The 15,411-nt window shown below is 41.6% G+C and overlaps 1 protein-coding gene across 2 annotated transcripts in view; it reads right to left on the reverse strand.

Moving 5' to 3' along the window:
- LOC141575942 (uncharacterized) overlaps nt 1-15,411 on the reverse strand; it is a 147,959-nt gene that overhangs the window by 84,081 nt on the left and 48,467 nt on the right. For both annotated transcript variants that reach the window (XM_074357784.1, XM_074357791.1), the window contains 5 exons: nt 11,728-11,913; nt 9,781-9,840; nt 9,021-9,245; nt 5,270-8,402; nt 2,227-2,350 (listed from right to left, as the gene is read on the reverse strand). The gene's annotated coding sequence lies outside the window, so the exon portion shown is untranslated. The remainder of the gene's footprint in view (nt 1-2,226; nt 2,351-5,269; nt 8,403-9,020; nt 9,246-9,780; nt 9,841-11,727; nt 11,914-15,411) is intronic.

Genomic DNA, 15,411 nt, shown 5'->3' on the forward strand with positions numbered 1-15,411 from the left:
CTCTCCGCAGGGACACCCCATCAGGAAAGCCCTCTTTCCGCCCTCAGCATGGCAGGTGTGCCAGGCCACATCCCCAGCTGCCCCATTAGGGCTGCAGGTGCCCAGGTTTGCTAGTCAGACCAGCAGCCTCAGAGCCAGGGATTATGCCCAGGTCACCCTGCAAACCTACTGCCCGCCTCACAGCCCCCAGCCAGCAGGTCACCTGGAAGTCGCAGCAAGTGCCCCACCCAATCCCGAAGCCTCTTCATTTGCCAGCACCGCTGATGACTGGTCTCCAACCGTTGGTCAGTTTTGCACAAAACAGCAGCTTCCACTGTGAAGCAGGGGGTTTTCTCTTCTGCTCCCCATCCTTACTGGAAACGTCAAGGGAAACCAAAAGGCCTTTTCTCAACCCTTTTCTGATGACACCCTCCCACCCACAATATTCACATGCTCAAGAGCTTTGGGTCCACGTGGTTTTGTTTCCCATACGCTAAGTGGCTCAAAACACTGCGGGATTCTTTCTCTTTTGAGAGTATTTGTTTGTACTGAGTTTATCGGCTTTAATCACTTTTTGTGTCTCTCTTCAGTGTCCCTAGCAGTTGCCATTTCTTACTCCCTTCAGCAGCCTCCCTCCCAACATCTAGTCTAGGAAATCAGCTGTGATGAGGGGCCCGGGGGCAGTCACAGAAGATGGAACTAAGACACAGAGAGGCGTCATAATTTGCCTGAGAAGATCAGCTTCAAACCCCAATACTGTGTGTCACGTCCCTCTGTTTAACTCTTATGCTAAACTAGTTAACTTTTTATAGATTATGGTTATAAACAGATGAGGTATCAAAATACATACAAGGACACACATCAACTCTATGATGTTCATTAACTCCACTATTTTGTTTCTATTTATTTTATTTCTGTTAAAAAAATATTAGAAACCTCTGCAGTCAATATAGCAAAACGTTAATGGGTTTTAAATCCAGAATGTAGAGGTGTAAGTGTATCATTAATCATAATTATTTGTATGCTCACAAAATGATTTGACCATCTCTCTCCCCTCCTGCTACTCGCTACTGGCTCTCACCTGAGCTCCCAGGCCACAAATCGAACAGCCTTTCACTTTACCCACAGCTGAACTCATCAGTTTTCACCCAGAGCTCCCTCTGCAGCTTTCCCTCCTCAGAGCACAGCAGGACCATCTCTTACCTCATTAATCCACCCAGAAACCTGGGCCTTACTCCATCCTACCTTCACAGACATCATTCATCCTTTCCTTTTTACCATCTAAACATGCCTAAAGTCTGTTCATTTTTTCCCAGTGACTGTCCCACTGACTGTCCCACTGCTCAGGTGGAAGCCACCAACACTGCCCACCTGGACTCACGAGTCTCCCAAGTGGCCCCACAGCCGCTCTCCCATACTAGACACAAATGGGATATTGTCACTCCCGTGCTTTTATGACTCTTTTCAAACCTACTTTTCTTATAAGAAACTCCAAGTTTTTCACCTGGTGAAGGTGTTTGCCATGAAACTTTGAGCTCAGGAATGGCAGGACCCCCCTCCCTCTTGGCCCTCCCCTTTCCCCAATGCCCCGCCCTCTTCCCCTCAGCCCCGCCCTCTGGCACAGCGCTGGCTCAGGAGGACCTGCTGAGCTACACCAGCCTGTATTCTAACCCTGGTCTTGAGTTCTTAGCAAACTGCTTCACTTATCCATACAAATCCAAGGTAGATTAGAAAGATTTTAGATGTTGAGCTAGAATATTGATTTGGGGATTTTGCACTAGCAACCTGCAAGTACATGTTCTAATGATTCTGTCTTCTTAAAACCACACCCAGATTTTAGTAGTATTTGTGGAATGTCTTCGGAGTAAAAGGGACTGTACTTTAACAGACTATATGTTTTATAACATGAACAACCCGGACAGGGTCACAAATGGAATCGCCTCACAAGTGACAGAAGACAGGTGAGAGGCACAAAGCAACAGGTCTCAAAGATGGAAAGAGCAAAGTTGTTTCGCCAACCCCCCAAAAATTCCTGAAAGAACCAAAAATTCTGAATTTTGAAAGTAAAACGCTATCATATGTAGAAATAAAATAAATGATCCTCTTCATCAGTGTTTCAAGATCTGACTCCAGATATTTTAGCAGGCCATACTGAATCCTAGCACAGAAAAATCAGATGGACTAGTGGTGAGTAAGTTCCAGGAGAACGGCAGTAATTCCTCCACTTGTGTAAAGACATACACTCACCTGCCGAAGGTGAATGTAGAATGCATTCTGGAGAAATTCGGAAGCTTCCAGGGTCCGCTTCTGAATGGCAAGGACACGGACAGCTTGGGAGCATGCTTCTAACTCAGTCACCGGCATTCTTACACTGCAGGGGGAAAAGGAGGCCCTCAGTCGAGAGCAGAGATATTCCTGTCGTGTCTCCCAGGCCGCGCCTCGGGGACTCAGTGCCCTGCAGCAGCCCGGCCCCAGGCGAGGACACGCAGCGTGGCCCACCCAAGCAGGAGGGGCACTGTGCTTGAGAAATCCCATCCCCGATGGGGGCAAGAGGGGCTGGTGGGGTTGAGTGAACCTATAAATGCCCACAGAAATATGCCTGCATTCATTCAAGTGATACAAGCAACAGTAGCAGGCTATTTAACAGAATTTCAATTTTCAGTGGAAATTTTGAAATTCCTTTCTGCTTGTCCCCTGCACTCTGAGACAGGCTTAGGCTATCTCACACCTGCAGCTCTGAAGCAATAGTTGTGAAGTAATTTTACTTTGCTGCACGTGTCTACGCTCCCCGTGTCACTGTGTCTGTCCTCTCTTAACACAGTCGGATATCTTCCTGGATCTCTACCTGAGTTCCTTTCTCCTCCTCCTCAGATCCTGAGATAAAGGACAAGTGAAGACACATGACCAGAAAAGACACTGTGGACTTGACCGAAATCCACAGTGACCCCCTCGGTGAGTGCTGCCCACCCCTTACCTTCGATTCTCAAGGTTCTGCACAGGGTGACATCCAGCCCAGAGAGGTGGCCCAATTAAATGCTATGTGGCTTGGGCACGGGGACAGGTGCAGGAGCTGGTTCCGGGGCCAGGCCCCTCCCCACGTCTGCTCCCCTCTCCCCCGAAGCCCCGCTGCCAAGCACTCAGGCTCCGTGATCTTATGTCCTTCTCTCCTACTCTACTCCAAACCCTTTTCCTTTTCCTTTTTTCCCTAATTATCCCCAGCTGGAGTGATTTTTCAATCGCAGTATCTAAGAAATTTCCTGCTGCAGAAAATGAGGTCTCCAGATATCAATGCCCATATGCTGGCTCCTGAAGAGAGCCGCTGGCTAGGGGGACCCTCACCAACACTCACGGGGTATCAGACATGTTCCAGGGTCGGCCACCCCCAACAAGAGTTCGCTGTGACCCCTATGCCCGCACAGCATCTCTGCTCACAAAAATATAGCTGGCCCACTTATCGGTTATTAAGAAGCAAAAATACAAAATTGCTCATGTTTCTTACTAAAATTATCTATGAAGCAGAAAAGGGAATTGTAATAGAAAAGAACAATTTTGACCCCATGTTAGGTCTCTTCCTTTGGCTTTAACCCTGTGCCCTGTTTTCTAGGCTCAGCCTTGTTATCTCTGCACCATTTGTAAAAGAAAGTTGCCTTTAGACTGAAATATCCAGGACAGCCTCTTCTCCTGGCCGTGATCTTGAAGGATGCTAACTAATCTGCACTTATGTAGAGATGGCAAGTTGCAAAATGGAGAATAACTTTGTTTTATTTTTGGAAGTTTTACAGGTGCAACATGATTTGATCCACATGGACAGCTGCAAGAACAGCGGATTCAAAGGACAAGCAATTCATACAACAAGAAGTTTCCAACAACCAACCGCAGCCCCGCCCCTTTTTAGTATAAAAGGAGACTCAATTCTGACTTGGGGAAGATGGTTCTCCAGGACATCAGTCTGCCATCTTCTGGGTCTGCCAGCTTTGCAAATAAAGTCACTATTCCTTGCTCCAACACCTCATCTCCCAGTTTATTGGCATGTCATTTGGTGAGCAGAATGAGTTTGGACTCGGTAACAAAATGACTGCATTGGTGGTAGTATGTCTCCACTGTTTCCTCGTTTCCAATATGTAACATGCACATTATTTATGATCTAGTGCAAATAATTCATCAAAGACAACCACAAAAAGAAACTATACTCACCCAGCTATCAACACTGAAGTCAAAACCTGTCAATTTTATATGCTATTTAAGAACACAACCGAAAAACCTAACATAGGGAGTTGATTCCACGGAAATAAAATTATTTCTACTCCTTCAAAACTTCTTCTTTTCTTTTCTATTTTATTTTGTTTTGCTTATTGAAAAGAAAATAAAAGTCAAATCATTTTATTTCACGTATTTTTGTTATAGCTACATAGTTTAAATACTACAAAAAGACTTAAATTGCAATAAAAAATTGTTCATATATTAGTGTAAAGATATATACACAATCAATGGGGATTAGGAAAGGAATGGACATTTACTAAAAATCCACTGCAATCCAGTCTTTTACAAGCATATCCTGGAATATAAGCTCTATTATCCAGGGATCCTCACCCACATTCTCACTGCTGAGTCGCTTAGTAATCAACCACTAAGTCACCAGCATAGAACCATGTGATCAGTATTTTAGGAATAAATGAGGGAATTAGCTCATTCAATTCAAAAACAAAAACCCTAAAATAAATACTGAACTTATTTACAGATAAAGAAAATTTGTCCCCAAAAAAGTAAAGTTTCTTCCTCAAGGTCACAAAGATAATAACTGGTAAAGGCAAGATTTGAACTCATCTGCCTGATTCTAAAAACTAAGTTGGAAATCCCATTCGACTGGGGAGTGTCCAGCTGCACAGCCTATCACCCTATCTTTGTTCAGAGCTGGCCTTAGACAGCCTGAGACAGCACCCCATTCCTGTGGAACTCGAGGGCAAATGATAACAATAAGGATTTTATATCCAGCAGTTTCTTAGGTCTCATGTATATAAAGTGTCAGCAGGTCAGCCGAAAATCTCTGGGAACCATGAGTGGGTCCAGACCTTTTTGCTGATTAGAAACTCAATCTATCAGGATAGAGTGACCTTCCCATGAGAGGCCACATGGACATAAACTAAAGGCAGCTGAACAATGGAAACTAGCAAGACCCCGGAACTCAAGCAAGGATCCCTGCCATCCCCCACCCAGTTGCCTCTTCATCCACGTGGACACGAAGACAGAAGACCCGCGTTCTTGTCCAAGTTACACTATCATGGATTCTCACCCATAAAATGTTACGACTCTATGCTGTCGTAAGTCCTTTCCAACTCAAATATGATGACAACAATATCTCAGCAGAATATCTATGTCTCCACTTCCCCTCTTCTAATAGGAGAATATTTCTGTGGACACAAAGCAGAAATCCAATTTAAAAAACCATGCAAGAAGCCAGGCGAATTTCTGCTTAAGAGACTTTGCTCTCACGCTCAGTGAATGAAAACTCAGAAAAAGCGGTCCTTCTCCCTCAGCAAATGGGAGGAAGCCTGATTGTGTGTGTGTGTGTGTGTGTGTGTGTGTGCGTGTGTGTGTAAATCAAATATAATCATGTCTGGGACGTGTACAGATTTTTTTTAATTTCACTGTAATTTCATGGGGATGAGCCAACATTTAAAGTAACTTGAATCTAGTGTTCTGAGACAGACTCAGTCTCTTTTGGTGGAGGAGGTGAAAGGGGAGAGTAAAGGAGGAAAAAGGTAAATGAAGCAAAGAAGTAAGAATACTGCTAGGGAAAGGCAAGACGTTAAATTTGTTCCTCATTGCATCACATACAAATTAGGGACTGGCTTTCCCACGATGTCTTATCGAGCACTGAGTTGCAGAAGAAGAGGCGACAGCCCATTTCTCACTGAGATTGTGACTGTACGTGGCATCTTATAGACACAAATCATTTACACTGTTCAAACAGTCTAGCAACAGGCTGTAATTCTCCTGTTTTGAGAGACAAGAAAACAGGGGTTCAAAGAGGATGTATAAGTTGACAAAAGTCAGAGGACAAGTAAACTAAAGAGGATGAATTCAAACTCAGATCTGAATGCAGAGTCTCATCTTCCCACTCCCAGGACTGGAAAATCCTTAACACACAGGCTCCCCAGTTCCCCTGCAGTGTTCCTGGCACCAAGCATTTCCCATGACAGAGGTCTCCAGTTCTCACAAACACAGCACTCTGTGCAGCCAATGACCTTCATTGGATCTTGATCACCTACCTGCCACGCCCACCAGGCTTCACCATACAAGCAGGAAAGCTGGCTTTCAAGTGCAAACAAAGCCACCCCCGGTCTAACCTGGGCTCTTCTACGGCTTCTCCAGCCTAAAGGCAGCCATGAAAGTGCTCACAGTTTGTACGTGAGCCACACTACCTCTCTCCATCTGTCTCCCCACCTATACTACTTAGCTATGAACATTTTGAGAATCTTGGAAACAAATTTTTAAAAACAGAAAAGAAAGGATTCTGGAACAAGTACTTAATACTTACAACTTTAAATGACAAGTTACAAAGTGAGTATTGACAAACCGAATCTTCCTTTCTAAATGTCAGTTTTAAGCATTTAAAAATATAATAGCAAAAAATTCTCACTTACAAAATTAACAAAAACATAAACAATAATCTGGAATAAATTCAAAAATAATGCCCATATTCTAAACGGAGAAACTTCAGGTCTGTACTGAGGGTTAAATTAAGAGGTATGAATGTAGAGACATAAACATATTGCATGGAGAAAAGCAGTTTTGTAAAGATGTAAGTTCTCCTAAGAATAATTCAAAACTTACTAAAAAATCCCATGAAAATTCCAATCTGATTTTTTTTAACTTGAACAAAATATTTTGGAATTCTTCAGGAATAATTAAGTCATAATACTTGACAAGAAAATTTGGGATGGAAGAAAAGAATCGAAAAAATCAGACTGCCAGTTATTAAATAAATTTTTACAATATGTAAGATATGGTGCTGGAATAAGGAAAGGAGATTGACAGAAGGGAACCATGAGCTCAAAAAGAGACTCTAGTGTATGTAAGTATTTTGTACAGGTGGGATTTCAAATCAAAGAGAAAAGTATGAATTCGATAATTGTCCTGGGACAGAGAATCACCTGGAAAGAATAAATTCTATTCCTGTCATAATGACCACAAGATAAATTGCAGATAGTGATGGAAATATTAAAAAGTACTAGTAACAGGAAATACAACTCTTTGCTCTAATTAACTCAAATTCTCCTCACTATAACATGTACTATTATAATCTTCATCTTAGAGATTAAAAAAACCTACAGAAGAGATTTATTCCATTATAAGAGAGTATTTCTAAGAATAATGTCAAAGATAAAACCCATAAGGAAGACATTTACTATCTTAAGAATAGTTTGAGCCACAACAAAAATCAAAAAACTTCCTGAACAAAATGAAAGGAAATAAATGACAAGAAAAAGCTCTGTGATACATGTTGATGAATTCACGAAGTTAATTTTCATAACATACAAAAAGCTGTCACAAAGCAACAAGAAGCTCCCTCACTTAAATGTGGGCAAAGGACAAAAGGAATCATTCATTTTAAAAAAGTCAAATGGCTAATGAGTGAAAAATGCTCAAAACTTCACTGGTAATCAAATGCAAACAAAAACAATGAAAAAGCACTTTTGCTTATCATATTGGCAAATATTTTTAAGATATTCTAGCTAGTGTCCATCTGTGGGAGAACAAATCATGAGCGACTTTTTCAGAGGATGACATATCAATGGATTTGTAAGCTCTGAAAAACGTACATACACACTGACTCAACTCCACTTCTAGGAATCGTTTCCTTTAGGAAAAAAAATCAGTCCAAAAAGATATATCCATCAGGGCATTTAGACAGCACTGTTTACAAAGGTGGAAAGAAAAACTGAAGTGAAATCATATCCAGCGATAGAGAATTGGTTACATAAGTAATTGTGCATTTTTTCATTCCCCAATGGAGAAGGAATTTCTAGTCTCTTGAAAGGAGTCTGTGATGAATGTAAATGTCACATCCAGGGACTAAATTTCCAGAAGCCTTAACTAAAGGAATACACATACAAGATCACAGGAATGTCTGTACAAAAAGGATGCAACTCAAACATTCTTTCTGACAGTGGAAAATGGAGAAAACTTAACTGTCCACTATCAAGACAATGATGCGGTAAATCAAGGCGAGCTGCGGGCGCTGAGGGAGCCGGCGTTTCACCGTGGTCCAGGGCCTTGTCCACAGCACTCTCCCACCAAATGTGTCCGTTGACAAGAGACGACACCCGCACATCAGGAGACCCCTCCAATCTATCTGAAAGGACCGGGTGAGTCTGGATTGGGCGGACGTCCATGATATTCCCCTGAGTGAATAAAGCGAGCTGCAGAAAAACATATAGTATGGTCTCATTTTTAAATAAAGCATATATACACACACCTATACATTGATTTCTCATATGTGTATATATATGTATCTCATAGGCATAAAGGTCATGAAATATATATACCAAATTTTCAACAGCTTTTACTCTCAGGAAATAATTGGAAGTGAGTTAGGGGCCTTCCTGTACCACCACAGTTCTCTTTTCAGTATTTCAGTTAAGTATACTTGGAACTTAAAAGTTTATTTAAGTCCAAAGTAAAATGGACGATGCCTCCATAAGACAGAATGCTACACTGGTCTTTAAAAATCATGCCAGGGGAGATAGAATATTGTAGAAAAACATGTAATAAGCCGAATGGAAAATGGAGGTCTCCGAACAGTAAACAGGGACAGAGAGTGCTCACTGGTTTTTATGACAGAGATGATACACACTGACGAAAAGAACAGAAAATAAATGTTAAATAGTTAATTATTATCTCTGAGTAGCGGGACCATGATAGACTCTTTTGCCCTTTTTTTCAGACTTATTATATTAAATGCACATTAATTTTCATCTGAAAAAAGCATTTTTAGATGTGTAGTACCACACAGTGGGGAATAATACATCAATACTTACAGAAACAAGTAACTAGGAGACACCGCAGCAGTGCCACCCAATGTAGAACGGGCGATCCTGATTAACACCACGCAGTTACATAAGGATCCACAAAGTGAGAGCACCTGCTGTAACAGGGCGTGGCCCCCTTCTATTTGTCAGTTGTGTCTTCAGGGCTGAGGCAGTTCTGAGCACGGCCAATGTCAGTTCTGGTGTCTGCATGGATGCTACTGGAGGTGAGGGCACCTGCAAGCAGAAAGGAAGAGCTGAAACCATCCTCTGCCTTTTCTGTCTTGTTTCTTTGTTACTTTAAAAGAGAGGCATAAATAAGATAAACTGTGTATCTCCCCTACTGAAATTTCAGTAATGAAACCGTTTTTAAAGGCTTCAGAGCTTATATTCTGTCTATAACTGTCTTTTCAACAAAGCATCATATTTATTAAATGTTAATTGACTCAGTTAATTAACTCCCTGCTGAAATATTCAAGTAAAGAACATGAAATGCCTTATGTAAAAGAACCACACCTGCAGTGACTAGCTCAGCTGTCTTGACGGCAGTGCAGTCAGCCCCCACCATCCCGTGGCCCTGAGCTCCTGATGCTGGTAAGAGAGCACGCTGCCGCCTCAGATGGAGAGATACTGTGAAAGCATTTTTTGAAATCTACAGTACTGACAAAACATAACTGACAAATCACAGGCTCCTTTGAAGCTATCAATTTTGGTTTCTGGCCAACCCCATTCAATGAGCAGAACCACCCCATTCCCGAGTCATGGGACTCACGTGGGAAGAAGTTTTGGAGAAATTTCCAGGTACAGAATGTAACCAACTTTATGTAGAACTCTGACAAAAGAAAAGATGAAATACTCTGATGTTGAAACACTCAAAATATTCTCCTAAGCCTTAGTAGCTGGAAAGGCTGGACTTCTCCTCAGCCACTTATTGATTTCACAGCCAGTGAGCATCTCCCACAAACCCTGTTTCCCTGTGTCTGCTGGGAGCCTCAGGCACACTGTTGCTGTCGATCTTATAAGTCACAGGGCAGACGTGTGTCTCTCATGTCTGCCACCCTCACACAGGCTCGCCTCCTAGCCTCACTGTCTGAAATTGGCCCCATTTTCTCACCTGTTTATTTGGTATCTGTTCTCCTGTAAACTGCCTGAAATGCTTTTTGGAACAAGTCAGAAGAATGAGTGGGTAGAGAAATGGACAGATGGACAGGTGAGAGGTGGGCAGACAGACAGAGAGACTCCAAGAAAAGGGGAACAAAGAAAATTTCCTATGCAGAACCCTCCTCTAGTCAGGGAAGAAAACCGCCACGGAGAAGTGTGAAGAGGCAGGTGGCTTAGGACTTTTTCCTGGATTCCATGAAAAGTCACACCAAGAGAGAGGGTAGAACTATAAATAATAAAAGAAAAAAGCATGCATGCTTGAAAAATATATCTACAATATGTACTTTCTAAAGAATAGATTCAAATCAGCAGGGCCCAATTACACAATCCTTGGATATTTACAGAAGTGAGAATCCCATCTCCAAACCACAAGGCATCCCTTTGGAGCACTGAGAGTCTACACGGGTCTGTTACAAAGCCATCACCGCAAAAGCTATGCTCTCCTGCACTTACGAGGAACGAGCAGCTGTGCTCGGGCTGCCCACGCGCATCATTTACACCCTACAGCACCTCTACCGGGGAGGGACGCCTAGCGAGCCCCATCTCTGCAGGACAGAAAACAAGCCCGGGAGAGGCTAAGCCGACCTACCAGTTCTCCATCTCACAGGACTGGTCACTCCAGAGCAGGACTCGAACTTGGACCCACGTTTGTAATCACGGTACTACCGTGCTTTGTGTGCTTTTTGTGTGTATGATACATTTGTTTCTGGCATGAAAGGATATTTAATAAATGATCGATTGTCCTGTCTATCTCATTTGCTCACAATCAATCTTTATAGTGTTGAATTGTACTCTTTTTCCGTGGAGAAAGGAACGGAACGAGCGGGTGTTAGAATGAGGTGGGGCTCCATTCTTTATCTGTTACCTCATCTCATCCAAGTCCCCAACCAGGGAGAAGGAGCAAATGTTTTCTTCATCTTTTAAAGAGAGGGCTCCACTGATGGTGACTTAACTCCAAAACCAAGTCTGGGGAAAGGGCACATTCAGCAACCAGAGCAGTATCACCTGTAGGAAGGCGAAAACAGCTCACGGGAGGGCTCAGGGGGTCAGCCTGATTTAATTTCAATTGATAAAACAATAATACACTCTAAAAATACAAGCATGCAATGGTTTGGCTCTTTCTTGACATTTAGCAAGTTTCCACAGCCCACATGTAAAATTATCGTGAACCAGTGAAAGGAAGTGTCTACAGACAAGAAAACTCAATGCCACAGGTAGACTGAAACCCAGGCTGGAGGAACGGAAGAGAAAGGGCATAGTAAAGAAGTGGGGAAAGGCTGGGGAAAAAAAATCACACGGTTTCTCAAGCATCATCCAAGAAGCATATAATCATTCAAGAGTGAGAGAGTTACTGAGGTCCTATTCTGTGCAAGATTGTAGAGCGGGTGAAGCAAGAGCGCAGCGACCATGGTGGCAGCAAGTGGCGGGGCTCAAATACATTTCTGATCCCGGTACCTGGCACACATGTCCTCAGTATAAAGGCAAAAAAAAAAAAAAAAGTAAAATAACTCTGTAAACTCAAAGCATTGTCAAAAAAAGTTAAAGAAGACCTAAATACCTGGACAGACAAACCACGCACAGTCCTGGATCAGAAGACAGCGCTCTTGGAATGGCAGTGCTCCCCAGAACGATCCGTATATTCAACGTGGTCTCGATCACAATCCCTGCGGGCTCCTCTGCAGAAACTGACTAGCTGCTGCTACAATTCATATGGGAATTCGAGGGTCTCAGTAACCAAAACGTACTTGAAAATGAAGAAAAATATGAGAGGACTTGTAATTCTCAATTTCAAACCTTACAACTGTATCTCTAGGTGAGATTAGAGGCCATTGTGAAGTTATTACTGTGTTTATCTGTATTTTCTAAATTCTCTACAATGAATATAACTGTTACAATAAGAAAAATAAAAAGTAAGGTATCTTTTAAAACATGCACACCGATTCATTCATTGGGAAAAAAATATTTTAACTATAAAGAGGTAAACAAATATCTAGTGAAAAAGAACTACTTAAAAACAAGAGTGTATTTACATTTTTCATAAATTGAAAACTGAACAGCACAAACACATCAAGTTTCTAGGGAGACCGATGCAACATATTAATAGTTATTTTCAAAAATTCTAATTGAACAATGAAAACTCAAGAAAGGGAAAATCGCGATTGACAGCCAACAGCAAACACATGGAGAGCAAAGGCCTAGAAATCACAGTTCCTTTAACTCTGATACTAACTCAATAGAAGAGGAAATTCCTCCCTGAGGGGACAGTGGAATCCCATGCATAAGACAGGATAGACAGTACAAACTGCACTAGAATCTGGGGTGATTTTCTTAGAATAATTCTAAAGTTACAACATTGCTGAAAAACTATAAAAACATTGAAAGACAGATTAAAACACACAGTCATATATATTATATAGAAACATATGAAGTCTGCTCCCATGTTGCATAGAAATACAAACATATTTGTTCATTTATGGGCACTGAATATTTTATCCCAGGTAGAATATTTCAACTAAAACAAAAAATCAATAATACACAACTCTTGTCAAATCTACTTGATAAGTTACTCTGCTATGTAACCATAATGTGTCTAAGATAGATCTAAAATTAGTGAAAAAGATCTTTGTATGGTTTCTTGAACTCTTCTCAAAATTCCAAGCTTAATTTTAAAATAGACCTGAGCAATATTTCTATATTAACTTTTCCCTTGTGAAATGAACAGCAGAGTCTGTTGTCAAAATTCTGTCCTTACAATGATTCACAAGCACCGTATTCTAACAATACTGCTGGACAGCAAGGCACTATCCAGACACTGTGACCAAACAAATGAAACACAAGGAAGACAGTGACCCTATTCTGGAGGGCTTACCGTCTGTGTCAACTCTGGGGTTTTTATTTGATTGCTTTGATTGGGTAGCAAAATAAAATCAATCAAGTACTTTTTTCTTTGAGCATTCTGTAAGTCATGACTCTGTTGTTAGTGTCATGAGAAGGAAAGACTAAAGCAAGACTTCATTAGGTCAATTAGCAACAGCCGTCACTGGGGAGAGAGTAATAAAGAAGTTAACTGATAGCAATGCTTCTGCCTACATGAGACCTAAAATAAACCTACACTGATCTCTTTAAGAAAAATGAGGAGATGAGGCCCCAATGAGAAAAACAAAAACTAACAAGAAATCAAAAAAGTAAAGACATTTTCATTAATGATTCCAGGAAGGAGTGGAGCATGGTGGTGAAGAGCACAGATGCTGGGGACAAACATGAGGGTCTGAACTCCCACAGCACTGGGTAGCTTTGACACTGATAAGTCAGTGAAATTTTCTGCATCCCAGTCTCCTATCCATAGACTGGGGACAAAAACAGCACCCGTCTCCTAGAACGGTCCTAGTAATTAAGTTATTTTATATGTAAAAGTTTAAATAAAATACCTCAGATATTAAATATTACCCCCCCAAAAAAGGAAAAAGAAAACAGAGATAAATTGGAGTTCATCAAATTTTAAAACTTTGCTTCAAAGGACACCATCCAGAAAGTGAAAAAACAACACACAGAAGAAAATTTTTTCAAATCATTTATCTGATAAGGAATTTGTATCTACCAAAAAAAAAAAAAAAAAAAAAAGAACTTCCTACAACTCAACAATAAAAAGGCAACTCAATTAAAAAATGAATAGAGGATCTGAAAAAATTTTTCAAGGAAAATATACAAATGGCCAATAAGCACAATGAAACGATATTCAATATCATTAGCTGTAATGGAAATCAAGTCAAAACCACTAGGAAAAACCGCTTCACACTCACTACAATAGGTTATAATCAAAAAAAGTGTAACAAGCACTAATGAGGACACAGAAGATTCAGAGGTCGCAGCCGTTGCTGGTGAGGATGTAACACAGTCTGGCCATTTTGGAAAAACGCCTGGCAGGTCCTTAGAGAGTTGAACATTTGGTTTCTGAATAACCAGGCAATTTTGCTTCCTGGGCACACACGTAAGAGAACTGAAAACAAATGTTCACGTAAAAACTCCTACAGGAATATTCACGGTGCCATTACTCATCGCAGCCAAAAAGCAGAAACAACACAAATGTCTATCACGTGATGAATGGGTAAACAGAGGGGCCCAGCCATACAGAGGAATATTATTCAGCAATAGCAAAGCATAGAGTACTGACCCAGGCCACAACGTGGACAAATACTGAAAAGGTTACTCAGTGTGAAAGAAGTCAGTCACAATAGATGGTTCCACTTACATGAAGTAACTCGATTTCCATGAAATTTCCAGCAGAGGCAAACCCACAGAGAGAGAAAAGTGGCTCCCTGGGGCTGTGGGAGGATGGGGAGGATGGGAATGTCTGCTTATGCGTAAGGGGCTTCCTGTTGGGGGGATGAAAATGTTCTAAGATTGAATGGGATGCACAACTCTGGGCATAGAGTAAAAACCACTGTACATTTTAATGGGTGAATTGTTATTAAAACTGTTAAGAACAAAAGCACCTGGGGCCAGTACCTTCCCATAGTAAATGCAAATTGCTAAATTTTATTACAGGAAGAAGAAACTGCCCTCAGCATGAAAGCAGGAGTTCAGCAAATGTGAGTTAACCGAAATTGGACAAGAGCATTTCACTTGAAACAGTTGCTGAGTGTACACAAAATATTAAGACATGACAAGGAAAATCAGTTTGACATCACGAAGAAGCATTCTGCTTCAAATGCAGATCAAGGATTAGGCAAGTCCAGCTGCTAGAAATGACCAGAGAAGAAACCTGGTTCTTTAAACAAGCACCAGAGCCAACAAGGAAATAGTGGTGAGGAAAGCAGGCGGCCGAAAATCTGGAAGAGTTTGCTACAAATAATTTCTCCACTGAAAATTCAAAAATAAAATGAAAGTGATGTAATGCTCTGTTGACCTCACGTGAATGGGCTTCCTCCGGTTCTCGACAGTTTTGTAACCCCGAATGAGAGACTCAGGAGAATCAGAATGGCTCCTGGGAGTCCCCAAATGACTGCCCACCAGCACGCTGACCACCATCACATCTGCCAGGGTGGAATTGCAGAGAAGAGACCAACTTCTGAAAGGCATAGGAAATATTGACAAGGGAAAAAAAGGCTGATGTCAGTCTTGGGACAGAGGCCCTGAGAGCAGAGGCCAGAAGGCTTCAGGTGAACTGGAGTGGCCCTGGGGCAGGAAGGGACCACGGGGGAGCAAATCTCAATTCTCTTCTCTCTCTCCCTCGGGTAAGAGA

This window comes from Camelus bactrianus, chromosome 34 (assembly GCF_048773025.1).
Source record: "Camelus bactrianus isolate YW-2024 breed Bactrian camel chromosome 34, ASM4877302v1, whole genome shotgun sequence".
NCBI classification, from domain to species: domain Eukaryota; kingdom Metazoa; phylum Chordata; class Mammalia; order Artiodactyla; family Camelidae; genus Camelus; species Camelus bactrianus.